This window comes from Protopterus annectens, chromosome 2.part2 (assembly GCF_019279795.1).
Source record: "Protopterus annectens isolate FY-2018-M chromosome 2.part2, PAN1.0, whole genome shotgun sequence".
In the NCBI taxonomy this organism is placed as follows: domain Eukaryota; kingdom Metazoa; phylum Chordata; order Ceratodontiformes; family Protopteridae; genus Protopterus; species Protopterus annectens.
In genome coordinates this window covers 762,458,686-762,472,968 of record NC_056730.1, presented here as the reverse complement: position 1 = coordinate 762,472,968, position 14,283 = coordinate 762,458,686, and positions in this window count along the sequence as shown.

Below are 14,283 nucleotides of genomic sequence, written 5' to 3'. Positions count from 1 at the left end.
TTTTTTTTCAGGTGGTGAGCTTTTCAAGATGCCATTTCTTCTGGAATTGTTATTAAATTATTGTTCTTGATGAATGTGGATACTCCCTCTATGTTATTGAAAGTCCTCATTTCATTTGAGTAGAAAATCCTTATTTCTGCAGGGTATTCCAGCTGAGTTTTTATTTTGTTCTGTTTAAGTAGTTTCACAAGTGTGGCCATGTTTTTTCTCATGTCTAGTACTCTGGAGGAATAGTCATTATCAAATCTGATTTGATTTTGTTTATATTTCAAAGGGCTTTTTCTCCATGCTGTTTGAGGGCATGTTCTTTGTCTAGATAAGATAGGAACTTTACAGCTATTGCTCTTGGTGAGGTAGAAGGTGAAGAAGGTATTGGTATTCCTATGGCTTTATGTGCCCTCTCTATGGCATGGGATAAACCTTCTTTTAAGTCTTAAAGTTCAGGTAACCAAGAGTTTAAAAATAAAATAATGTCCTCACCCTCAGTTCTCTCTGGCAGTCCAACTTTTCTTATGTTTGTTTTCCTTTCTCTGTTCTCCAGGTCATCTACCTTGTTTATAAGCCAGTTGTTCTGCTTCAATAAAATTTCACTTTGATTGTCTATCTCCTTAAGCCTCCCTTCTATATCACTTAATGAATTTTCAATGTCTGATATTTTAGTTTGGTGTTGTTGTAGTTCTCTAAATACCTCAGTTTGTTTTTGGCAGTTTTCTTTAAGATTTTCTAAATTGTCCTTGAATCCATCCATTTTTACAGATAATTATTGTAGTGTAGAGGACATCAGTTGTATTTCTTTTTTCAGAGTTGTTTGAGAGTGAGAGTTCTTTGAGTTGCTCATTTCCACAATGCAGAGTTAATCTCCAAGTTGTTCTGACAGGAAAATTTCTATGAAAAAGCACCAAAATTGCTATACAAATAGTTCAATTGTTTATCAACAGAATTTTGTTATTTTTGTTTGATGAAATTAGATATTTTCCTGTTTTTTAAGATAGTTTTGTTGAACTCTAACAAAGTGCTTCTTTCAGTTGGCCATCTAGGCTCCGCCTAAACCCTCCCAAAACCTGTTTTTGTGTTAAGAGGTGTTGCCCGACACATAAGGCTCTGAGTTGTTAGCAAACTTCTTCCTGTAATCAAAAGTACAGGATATGAATCCTTCCACATCCATTTGTCTACTAAGTGACTTTGAGCAATTCTCCTGGGTCATCCCTGAAAAATGATACTTGTTTAGTGGATTTACTTGGTTAAACAATTAAAAGAAAATAATATTTAAAATATGTCACTTTTTGAGACTATGTAACCTCCCCCCATCTTTTGGCTTTGTACAAAATTGAAATAGGTTCAGATATATTTTGGTCTGCTCTTGAAAAAAATCTGTGGCTTTCTGCCAAGTCATTGCAGATTGCAATCACTAAATAATGGCAAGCATTTGAGGTTCAGGCTTTGTGTTCTTCAGGAAATATTTGCTAATATAAAGCTTGTTATTCTAAGTAGATAAAAGAAATATTCAAAATCTGTTTCTTTTGTTTATGACCCTTGAGCTAAGAGATTGGGCGAGTGGGAGGGTGCAATGGGATACACTGGTTCTTTCAGCACTGAGTTGGAATACACTTCTTGATCTTTTGTGATTGAAAGCAAACATCTAATTATGTGCATGCGCATGCGTGTGTGTGTGTGTGTGTGTGTGTGTGTGTGTGTGTGTGTGTGCGTGCGTGCGTGTGTGTGTGTGTGTGTGTGTGTGTGTGTGTGTGTGTGTGTGTCTGTGTGTATATATACGTGCATGCACGGGCATGTGCGAGCGAGCGTGCGAGTGCATGTGTGTGTGTAACCACTTAGTTGCTGCATTTCAATGCAGTTATGGTGTAAAGGAAGGAACCACATCTAGTAAACAGGCTCATCATCTCATATAAACAATGTTCTTTGGGTATGATCGTTGTTTCCATTGTTTTGTTGACTGGTAACAGTGTGTTTATTATTTGACTGTGAATAAGCTGGGCAACATGAGGTATATGAGCTTAATAGTAAAAAAGTTAACAATAAATACTTTTTTAGCTTGTGTTTTGCAAGCACAGTGCTCTCAAATGACTGTAATGGGCTACATCTGTTTTACACTTTGTGTAGTTGTGTAAGACAATGAGCTTTTAATGCTTCCTGTAGAGCAGGGTTTGATTCCATCAGTCTTTGTTTGTCTGGTGTGTGAGTCTGACCAGATCACTTCATCAGAAAGAGCTCATGGGCTGCCCTTGAAATGTCACTCTAATCCAGTTGGCTGTCCCAAGCTGTTAGCAAATGCCTTGCACATTTGTTGTTTGAATTCCTGCACCCTTCAGATAACAATTGATTAGTACTTCACTGTATGCTGTTTGACTATGGATCCCAACATGTCTCTTGTAGTACAATGATCTGCCAGATGCATTTCCAATAAATGTGAGTTACAAATGGAGAGAAATTCATCAATGCTCATGTAAGTGTATTTTCAAGGTGAGCGTTTTCTTTTGATCATAAACTGGCTTTCAGTGTATATTGCTGCAATTTTTTAAATAAAAATGTAATTTAAATACACATCTCTGTGATCACTGTAAAAGTAAAGAAGAAGAAAAAAATAACAGAATTACCCAACAGATATAAACAGTGTGTCATGGTGACTGGAGAAAGACTGAAAAGTAATGGGATATTGGCATCCCTGTGTATCTGTGTGTGTGTGTGTGTGTGTGTGTGTGTGTGTGTGTGTGTGTGTGTGTGTGTGTGTGTGTGTGTGTGTGTGTGTGTGTGTGTGTGTGTGTGTGTGTGTGTGTGTGTGTGTGTCAGGCTCCATTAGCCTATCTTGGAAACTATTTGACAACGATTCACCTCTGCTGGCAGCATCTTCATTGCGAGGTTACCTGTTTGGAAAAGGAAGCTTAAAATCTTGACCCATAATTCAGTGAACAAAAAACACAGAGTAGCCCACTGAATGATTCAAAAATAAAATGGCAACTACAACATACAGTATAAAGTTGTAAATAATAATAAAAATAAAAAAGCAAACCACAAAGGCAGTATTTGTGTGAAAAACAAGTTTATTTAACATTAAATACTGTTGACGTAAAACCAGCTATGCGCTTTTGCCAAGAAACATGATTGGCATCATCAGAGTCATTCAATTATGATGTAACTTCCTTTGTATACTCTAATTACTTAAGTAATTATTTATGATTTTGGTTGCATCAATAAATTACCCTGACTAAACTAAAAGGCATACTTCTGCTAAATATGTGATATACAAAATAACATGCTGCAAACCACTATAGTTAATACATTTAAGATAAAAATATTAGTGTCGATACTACTAATGAACATAAAAGTATAAAACACTGATAAAAAATAGACTTAAAAGAGCAGAATATAATTGGTCTGTTAGTTGCAGTCAGATAAGAGTTTTCACAGTACATTTGAAATTAAACCTCTGCTGCCCTTTGCTTCAAAAAGGGAGCTATTGAACAATTATCATTTAAACCTGGCTTGCAACAAGCATTTAGTCTCAGTTGCCATTTAGTTTCTCTGGCTTCTAATTATAATTCATCATTCCCACCCCTAGAGTCACTCTGTACTCTATCAATGACAAAGAATAAAAATCTCTTATAGTTGGGACATTCTAGAGTGTGGACATATAAAGCATTATTCATTTTTTATTTTAATGTCTCTAAGGTGCTCAGTAATGTGATCCCATAGCTTTCTTTTGGTTTTGCCTACATAGAAATCAGGGTATGATAGGCATGTACCTAAATAAACCACCATAGTGGTATTGCAGTTGTACCTACCCGGGCATCCTATAGTACGTTCAAAACTTACTATAAAGACATTCATACCATCGTTTATATTTTTACAGGTCTTGCATGCACCAGGTTTGCACATCAAGGACCTGTGCTTGTCTTGTTTTCTGTTGACACTTTCAAGAATATTCTTTATATTATGCCCTCTACTGTACACAACCTTAGGTTTAGGCCCCAACCTTTCCTTCATTTCATTGTCGAAATGAGTTTCCTATATATTATTAACACTTGATACCAAGTTTGATGTCTCTGTATTATATGGTAATACCAGAACATTGGTGTCTAGCTTGGTCATGTTGATTCTATTAGTGTTTAGACCTGCTTTTAAAATACAGCAAAAGACTTAAGGGGTAGCTCTTTTTTGGAACATTCCAATTAATATAAAGATCTCCTTTTTGAATATATCATCGCTACTAATCAGCCTAGATAACATAACCATTTGACCTTTTATTATACCCTTCCTCTGATGGAAGGGGTGGAAACTGTTATAGTGCAATAACATATTAGAACGTTTCCTTTTTGTGGATGCTACTGGCCAAGGTGCCGTCAGCAATGTCCTTAGTCAACTCAGTATCTAAAAATTCTATCTTATCACAATGCAATTTATATGTGAACTCAAGGAAAGTGGTTGTGCCATTGATGCATTTTATAATGTCGTTCATCACATGTTCCTCTCCTCGCCATAAAATTAATATGTCATCCAGAAACCAACAATACATTGGTGATAAAGGCAGAGGAAAAAACATATCTTCTCTCCCATTCTAGGAGAACCAGATTCGCAAAGCTAGGGGAACATTTGGCCCCTATAGCCACTCCAGCTTCCTGATGATAGAATTTACATTCAAAAATCATAAAGTTGTTAGTCAAGACCACTTCCATGAGTCCAACTAATAAATCGAGCTTGGGTTGATCTATTGATTTACTACCCATCAAACATTCTCTGAAGAAATCTAACCCTTTATTATGGGGGATTACTGAGAAAAGGTTAACCACGTCCACAGTTAGGAAACAAAAATCCAAACTCTCTGTATTTATTTGTCTTAAGAGTACCAAAGAGTGTCATGAGTCTTTAAGTATATGTTGTGCCTCACTTAAAACTAAACTTGCCCATTTGTCTTTATATGAAGCTATTGGTTCAGTTTTAGAACCGTGGGCTGCTACTATAGGTCTAAAGGGGGGTTATAGACATTTTTATGAATCTTTGGTATTCCAAAGATTACTGGTGTTCTTGGTTTCTCAGGTGTTAAATATTTTATGTCCACAATTTTTACTTCATTTTGAAATAGAGCATCAAATAAAAACAAATCAATCCTGGCATAATACTGTTGAAGTAAAACCAACTAAGCGCTTTTGCCAAGAAACATAAATTGGCTTCATAAGAGTCAATCAATTATGATGTAACTTCCTTTATATACTCTAATTACTTAAGCAATTATTCATGATTTTGCTTGCATCAATGACATTACCCTTACTAAACCTAAAGTCATACTTCCCCTAAATATGTAATATACAAAATAACATGCTGTAAACCATAATAGCCAATACATTCAAGATAAAAATGTTAGTGTTGATACTAATAATGAACATAAAAAATATAAAACATTGTTAAAAATATATAGAAAACAATATGTATTGTGTAATCAACCAGGCAAGGGGGAGTAGTCATTATGTCTCACATAGATTACAGCTCCAAAATGTTTGATATATTGAATGACAGCACAACTTATAGTAGGGCTTCAAGAAATGCTGTTATTAGAGTTTATGCCAGGATTGATTTTTTTATTTGATGCTCTATTTCAAAATGAAGTAGAAATTGTGGACATAAAATAAATATTTCACAGTTGAGAAACCAAGAACATCAGTAACCTTTGGAATACCAAAGATTTATAAAAATGTCTATAACCCCCCTTTAGACCTATAGTAGCAGCCCGACGTTCTAAAATTGAACCAATAGCAGCATATATAGACAAATGGGCAAGTTTAGTGGTAAGTGAGGCACAACATATACTTAAAGACTCATGGCACTGTTTGGAACTCTTAAGACAAATAAATACAGAGAGTTTGAATTTTTGTTTCCTAACTGTGGACGTGGTTAACCTTTTCTGAGTAATCTCCCATAATGAAGGGTTAGACTTCTTCAGGGAAAGTTTGATGGGTAGTAAATCAATAGAGCAATCCAAGGTCAAGTTATTAGCTGGACTCATGGAAGTGGTCTTGACTAACAACTTTATGATTTTTGAAGGTGAATTCTATAATCAGGAAGTAGGAGAGGATATGGGAGCCAAATATGCCCCTAGCTTTGCAAATCTGATTCTCCTAGAATGGGAGAGAAGATATGTTTTTCCTCTGCCTTTATGGCCAATGTATTGTTGTATGTGAGGTTTCTGGATGACATAATAATTTTATGGCGAGGAGAGGAACATGCGTTGAATGACTTCATAAAATGCATAAACGGCAAAACCACTTTCCTTGAGTTTACATATAATAGCATTGTGATAAGGCAGAATTTTTAGATATTGAGTTGACTAAGGACATTGCTGGGGGCACCTTAGCCAGTAATATCCACAGAAAGGAAACATATTCTAATATGTTATTGCCACCCCTTCCATCAGACAACGGGTATAATAAAAGGACAGTTATCAGGGCTCATTAGTAGCAATGAAATATTCAAAAAAGAGATCTATATATTAATTGGAATGTTCCAAAACAGAGGCTACCCTTTAAGCCTTTTGCTGAAAGTGAAGAGAGTAGTTATGCTTAAAAGAAATACTACATTTAAGCCTATTTTAAAAGCAGGTCTAAACACTAATAGAACCAACACGGCCAAGCTAGACACTAATGTTCTGGTATTACAATACAATACAGAAACATCAAACTTGGTATCACGTGTTGATAATATATGGGATGGTCATTTCGACAATGAAATGAAGGAAAAGTCAGGGCATAAACCTAAGGTTGTGTACTGTAGAGGGCGTAATATAAAGAATATCATTGAAAGTGTCAACAGAAAACAAAACAAGCACAGGTCCTTGATGTGCAAATGCGGTGCTTGCAAGACCTGTAAAAATATAAACGATGGTATGAATGTCTTAATTGGAAGTTTTGAACGTACTATAGGATGCCTGTGTAGGTGCAACTGCAATACCACTATGGTGGTTTATTTAGGTACATGCCTATCATACCCTGATTTATATGTAGGCAAGACCAAAAGAAGGCTATGGGATCACATTACTGAGCACCTTAGAGACATTAAAATAAAAAATGAATAATGCCTTATATGTCCACACTCTAGAATACCCCACCTATAAGAGATTTTTATTCTTTGCCATTGATAGAGAACAGAGTGACTCTAGGGGTGGGGATGATGAATTAGTATTAGAAGCCAGAGAAACTAAATAGCAACTATGACTAAATGCTTGTTACAAGCCAGGTTTAAATAATTATTGTTCAACAGCTCCCTTTTGAAGCAAAGGGCAGCAGAGGTTTAATTTCAAGTGTGCTGTGAAAACATATATATGACTGCAACTAACAGACCAATTATGTTCTGCACTTTTAAGTCTATTTTTTAACGATTCTTTATATTTTTATGTTCATTATTAGTATCAACACTAATATTTTTATTTTGAATGTATTGACTATTGTGGTTTACAGCATGTTATTTTGTATATTACATACTTAGGGGAAGTATGCCTTTAAGTTTAGTCAGGGTAATTTCATTGATGCAAGCAAAATCATGAATAATTGCTTAAGTAATTAGAGTATATAAAGGAAGTTACATCATAATCGAATGACTCTGATGAAGCCATTTCATGTTTCTTGGCGAAAGCGCATAGTTGGCTTTACTTCAACTAGTTAATGTTAAATAAACTTGTGTATACACAAATACTGCCTTGGTGGCTTGCTTTTTTATTTTTATTATTGTTCACAAATTTTTGAGCCATTTGGCTTGTTTTTATGCAGTATAAAGTTGTTAGCATAACTAAGACACAATCAAATGCACATTGAAAAGAAATAATTAAGTAAATAGGAAGGAAAATAAAGCCTTAAAGACATAAGGAGAAATGAGGTTTGGGAAGAAACCAATTTGTCCAGGGACATCTTTGTGGGACGGTCAGGTAGGAATTGTAATGGGAGATCATAGGTTCATAGGTTGGTACTAGGCTATCGGCCCTAGGGCCTATACAAGCCTAGCCATAACAATTCCCTGGATATTTCTTCCCAAAATATTTACTTCCCTGGACCCCTGTCTAGCTGGGTGACTGACATGATCCCTGGGGTGAATTTCCTATCTCCCATCCAATCGTTAAGATTCCTTTTGAAGAAGGCCAAGGAGGCACTCTGCTTGACATGTATGGGCAGTCTATTCCAGAGTATGTGGAGTCTCTGGGTCAGGAACCTATCCATCCAGCATGTTTTGCTCATTGTGATGACAAGGTTTATATCCCTGGAGCATGTGGCTCTGAGGGACTGGAATTTCTTTAAGTGGAGCATGTCCAACAGCTCAGGGTTTGACATGGCCTTGGATGTTAAGCAGAGATCACCTCTGAGTAGACGATATGCCACAGAGTATAGCTGGAGTTTTTTTAGACAGTCAGCATAGGGCATCTGCTTTAGGCCTGTATTTCTTTTAGTGAAATATTTCTGTGGTCTTTCCAGCTGTTGCAGATGTCTTGTGAGGTAAATACCAAACAGGGCATTGTACTCTATAATGGGTCTAATGAGGGATGAGTACAGTGGGAAAATGACTTCCTTTTTTTCTGGATGAAAAACCCTTAGTGATGAGGTATGCACATAGAAGGATTTCCTGACAGTTGTGGCGATGTGTTTATCAAAGGTGAGACCATTGTCCAACTGTGTCCCTAAGTCTCTCATCACACTTTCAGTGTTTAGTATACTGCCACCTATGTGGTAATTCATGGGTACATTGTTTTTCCCAAAGGGGATAACTATACATTTCTTGGCATTAAGCTTGAGCCCATGGCTCTGGCACCAAGCATCTGCTTCTGTAAGGCCCATTTGTAGAATATCCACATCATTTGGGGATTCAATAATGGTTCCCAGTTTGCAGTCATCTGTGAACTTTGTTAGCCAGAGTCCCTTAGTGTTGGCCTGCACTTCAGAGAAGTAGATGCCAAATAAGAACGGTCCCAGTACTGAACCCTGAGGTACTCCACTGGTCACTTGTCTGGAGCTAGATTTGGAGTCGGCTACTTTTACAGTCTAGGTTCTGTCAGTAAGCCAGTTGGCTACCCATCGAGTGACATAGGGATTTATGTCCAGCTTAGTAAGTTTATCTATGATTCCAGAGTGGGGGATGGTGTTGAAGGCCTTGGCAAGTTCCAGATAGGCTGTGTGGACTGTCTAACCCTTGTCCACAGCTCTGGAGACTGATTTGAGGAAGTCAATCAGGTTCAGGAGACAAGATTGGCCCTTCACGGACCCAAACTGCATGGGGTCCAGTGTTTGAAAGTTGCCAATGTCTTTGTTTATAAGTTCCAAGATAATGCATTCCATGCCCTTGCAGATTAGGCTCATCAGACTGATGGGGCAGTAGTTCCCGGGATCCAAAGTGGATCCCCCCTTGTGGAGTGGGATAACTGTAGCTGTACGCCACTCAGTGGGCACAAAACCAGAGGTGAGGCTATGATTAAACATGACACTTAGGTGAGGTGCCAGTTCATTTTGTAGTTCATATAGTACACAGCCCAGTATGTCATCTGGTCCCATGGATGCTGTATTTTTAGCTTTGGAGAGTACAGTTTCTACCTGTGTTGCCGTGATTACCGGAATGTAGCAATCTTTTGGTATTGAGATGGGTCCTTTAGGGGGTGAGAGGGGGTGAAGTTGGCACTAAATCGATCTGCCAGGATATTGGCAATATCCCTGGGATCAGTATATTTAATGCCAGAGTTAAAGTGGTAGTGGAAGAAAGTTACTGTGCTGATGATGACAACGTTAAATTGGGAAAGTAGGATGTTTGGGAAGAAATGAAGTAACTGCAAGGATGAGCTTAACTGGATTTGTGTGAGTGTAACTAGGTAAGGGATCAAATTTTGTCGTGAACTTGCAGAGACAAGTGCTGTGTCTGTGACAACCTGTAGGTATTTAGAAGAGCAGATAGGCCTCAGCTTTTAGTGGGGGTAAGGTAGTGCTGGTTGAGTGATTTAATGTGTGTGTGTGTGTGTGTGTGTGTGTGTGTGTGTGTGTGTGTGTGTGTGTGTGTGTGTGTGTGCACGTGTGTGTGTGGTGTATGTGTCTGTTTTTTTTTCTCCATCTTTCACTTTCTTGTCATTGACTAAGAGGTTGTTGTTGCTGTTAGGGGTTTTCCATTAAGCCTTAGGTATTAGGCGACTGAAGTTTGAGTTCATCTTCTTAGCTGTACAACAGACACTCCAGTAGTAGTCATATGTGAGTTGACCTTTGCTGGGGTGACTCAGGGGCCAGAGCTGTGCTCTATGTCACTGCAGACAAGGCCAGCAGGGATGGCCATATATGTTGGAAAGCAGCATGTCAGTCCAGCAAGTCTTGTTGAAACCTGTTGTTTAACTTCCCATTTCCCATTATTGCATCCCCCTTCTGCATTCCATTACATGCTTAATTGTTTGGCATACCTGTTATAGTGCTGCAGAGTTTTCTGTTTCAGGGTAATGCAGACATGTAGGTTTCTGTAGTCACAGTCTGACTTTATGTAGAAAGGTTCAGACCTGTCTTGGATAGGTAACTGCTTGCCTTTTGTAGATAATGCTCATGAGCAGGTGATGGCCTGTGCACCAATTGGTGTCTCTTACTTGCTAATTGCATCCAGAACAGCTGTGTTGTCTTTCCATTAGCCAATGGCAAGGCAACACAGTACTATACTTAAGTCATTTATGTGGGTCTTGCTCCTTTTCCTTGCCTGTGAGGAGGACATTAATGAGGTGTGGGAGCTACTGCATCACAGAGGGTAGGTGGAAATACCTCTTAGACCAAGGAATGTGGAGAAAGCCCGACAAAATCGGGGATAAAGTTCCAGAATTAGGGGCAGATTGTACGTATTGCTGTTATACAGTTAGAAAATTGCTAGATTAACAGGGTTTGTCTGGACATGCATTTTCTGTGGGAGTTGAAGTCTGACACTGATATGTATATGACATACCACTCAACTGTACAGATTTCCACAGAATGTCAAGAGGTTTGCCTGTTATGTTTGGTCTATTCCTCAGACAATCTTTGTTTTTGGCAAATCACTATGATAATCTGAGGAATGAAGTCACTAAATAATGACATCCATTTGTGTTTCCAACTTCATATCCTTTAGAAAATGTATGTTAAAACAAATCCTGTCACTCCAGCAACTTTTTCAGTTTATAAGACCATTATTTAAAATATGTCCATATTTTTGGGCTTCTGTCCCCCGAGTATGTCAGGCTTTTTCCAGATTTCTTGCACTAAAAGGTTCAGAAGTATGGTATATCATTATTTAGTGAATGCACTCCTGATATCCTTCTAGTGATTTAGCAGAATCCCAGAAATGTTATGAGGAAGAGGCCATAAATATGGTCCCAAACCCTGGACATTCTGTGGAAATCTGTACAGTTGAGAGTTATGTCTGTCTGGCCATTGTTAACAGACTGTCAATATCATGTAGCAGTGTAGTGTGTAAATGTTTGTTGGTCTGAGTATGGAGAGGGGCAGATGTGAGTGTCATAGATATTTTTCTATCTGACTGTGCATGCTGCTACAGTTGCTGGTGGTCTATCAGCTGTATATGTTTGTAAAGGCAGACTGAGACATGTCCAATAACACCTCAGGATTCCAAGTATACTGTGACTTGGGGCAGTAATATATAGGATTAGTGTGTGACTGGCAATCACAATATGTTTGTTCAAACAGTTGTTATACTCTAGAGGTCAGTTGGCATACTGGTATGTTGCTGTTACTGTGGTGCAAATGGTTCTGGGTAGGCAATTTCTCACCAATGTCTGTTTTTCCCTGGAGTTACATCCCTGTAGTGCATGGTATATGTGCAAATGCATGAGCAATTCCTCACAGCTGATTTGGTGCAGTGTTGTGTTGGTCTAACTGTAGTTCAGAAGGTGCTGGGTGAACTGGTTGCCAGCTCTCAATATTTTTCCATCATATTACATGACTCCACTCATACCTCTCAACTGTCCAGAGTTTCATAGACTGTGCAGATGTGTGGCTCATATTTTTGTTCTGTTCCCCATAACTGATGTGGATTTCTGACAAATCACTGGGATGATATGAGCATTGACATCCCTAAATAATGACAATTGTTTCTGTTTCAGACCTGAAATCTATCAGGAAATATATATTAAAACAAACTGTGATACTATAGCAACTTTCTAACCTTATAAAATCCATATTTAAAATATGTCCCTATTACATGGCCTTTGTCCCCCCACTTTGTCAGGCTTTGTACATATTTCTTGCACTAAAAGGTTGATATATATGTATATATAGATAGATATATTAAATACATGAATAATAATAGAACACAAGTACCAACATTAGGTTTTGAGAAATACATACCCACAGTATATGAATAATAATTATTGATGCAGATATGGGGTGGGTGTCCATTAACAACTGTATAGGCTTCTATTTTTCACAACAGTGCTGCTCAATACTCTACAAGTCTGCCATCACTTTACATCTACCTATGACCCATAGCTTCTGTAGCACATACATACCTACTAAACTGTCAACTTGGAATAGTATGGGGCAAACTGTGACAACTCTTGTTACATGACTAGAGGGGACTCGTACATATCAGGGTTACATATATTAAAAAGAAGGGGTACCCTGCACTGATGTTGTGTGTGTGCTACTGGCATACATCACCTGGATTCCTTTCTGTGTCCAAGGTTATTGGCAGCAGTGACCACTAGCCATGACAGCATGACACTTGAGAGACATGTATTGGGAAAAGTGCATGGTGTATATACGTATGCTGTTGTCATTTGCAGGCATGGGGTTGGACAGCAAAACAGTTGTACATGGTCTATTAGTATACCCTTCCTACAGCTACTACAAACATTTCTTTACCTGTAAGACTTGTGGAGAAAATATTTGTTAACACTACCTGACTGTTTCTACAAATATTCAGGATTTCTTGAGTGTAAATATGCACACATCTTAGTACCACTCTCTGGATTCAAACCATGTCTGGGTGTGCAAAAATGAACAACAAAGCTATTTCTCATCACACTGAGATACTGAGGAACTGCTGCTTCATGTTTGACTGATTTCTGCCTCATACTCTCTTCGTTAGACAGTCTGACCTTGTAATCCTGAGATTTATGCATGACAGATAGTGTACTGTATACTACTCATTTGAGATACTACAATCTGGAAAGCAAAGGTTAACACAAGGCAATGCTGCAGGGGACACACTACAATACATTACACATTACTATTCTGGGTTCAGATCTTAGTGCAGGACACATTTCATATTTCATTTATATCTTGTTTTATAGCTCCATAATCTACAGTTTTGTGTAACAGCTGGTTCTCAGAACAATCTCAGTTAAAGCATGCTGTCAAAGCCATATTTGCTGTGAAGAACTTGTGCACATTCTATTTCTACAACAACATACCAGAGTAAACACAACAGTTTGTGGTATAAATCTTTGAGTAACATGACACAGTGCTTTCTAACTGCATATTCTATAGATCAATATTAGCCTTACAAACTTTATTTATTCAGTAGACACAGAACACACTACACCTACTGGCAGTATATATTGCAAGATAGATCTGTACTCACCAGCCTGTTGGTCCATCCTCGACAGTCTGTCCACTCTGGCCTCCACATTGCTAGCCCTCTCTGCTGCAGCTGAAGGGGAAAAAAACAAACTTTATGCATACCTGTCTATCACATACTCAGGTTAGAATTTGGAACAGCTATGGATGAGATACTTACAAACTACTGGGGCATTCTGGTCATAAGCTGCTTGGATCCATTGGCCCAAGAGCACCCCCTTCCTATGCTTTAGGTCAGCATAATGATGCTGTACCTGCTCACCAGTTTGGGGGATTCCAGTACTGGTGAGATCACATGTCAGATGGTCCTAGGCCTCCAGTTTGTACTATGAGCCCTGGTACTGGCCCTCCAGCAGTCTGTGGTCATGGTCACAAGGAGCCCAGGCATGACCCTGGACTCTAAGATGCCCCAGTGCTGCACCCGAAAACGCGCTCCCTCTCCAACTCCAGACATAATTCCTGCAGAGATCAAACTAAAACAGGTTCTGGCTGTATTCTCATCTGTGTGATTTAAATAAGACCATATTCCCACCGTTTGCCATCATTAGACCATTTTGCAAATGCTGAGCACAGCTCAGTGGTGCACAAACCTGATAAGTTGAGTTGAGCAGTGCATAAAGGGGTAGATGCTGAGCAGTGCATAGTTGTGTGCAAATTCACTCAGCTGGGCTGAATACTCTTTATAATAGACTGCTAAGCAATGTTGAAA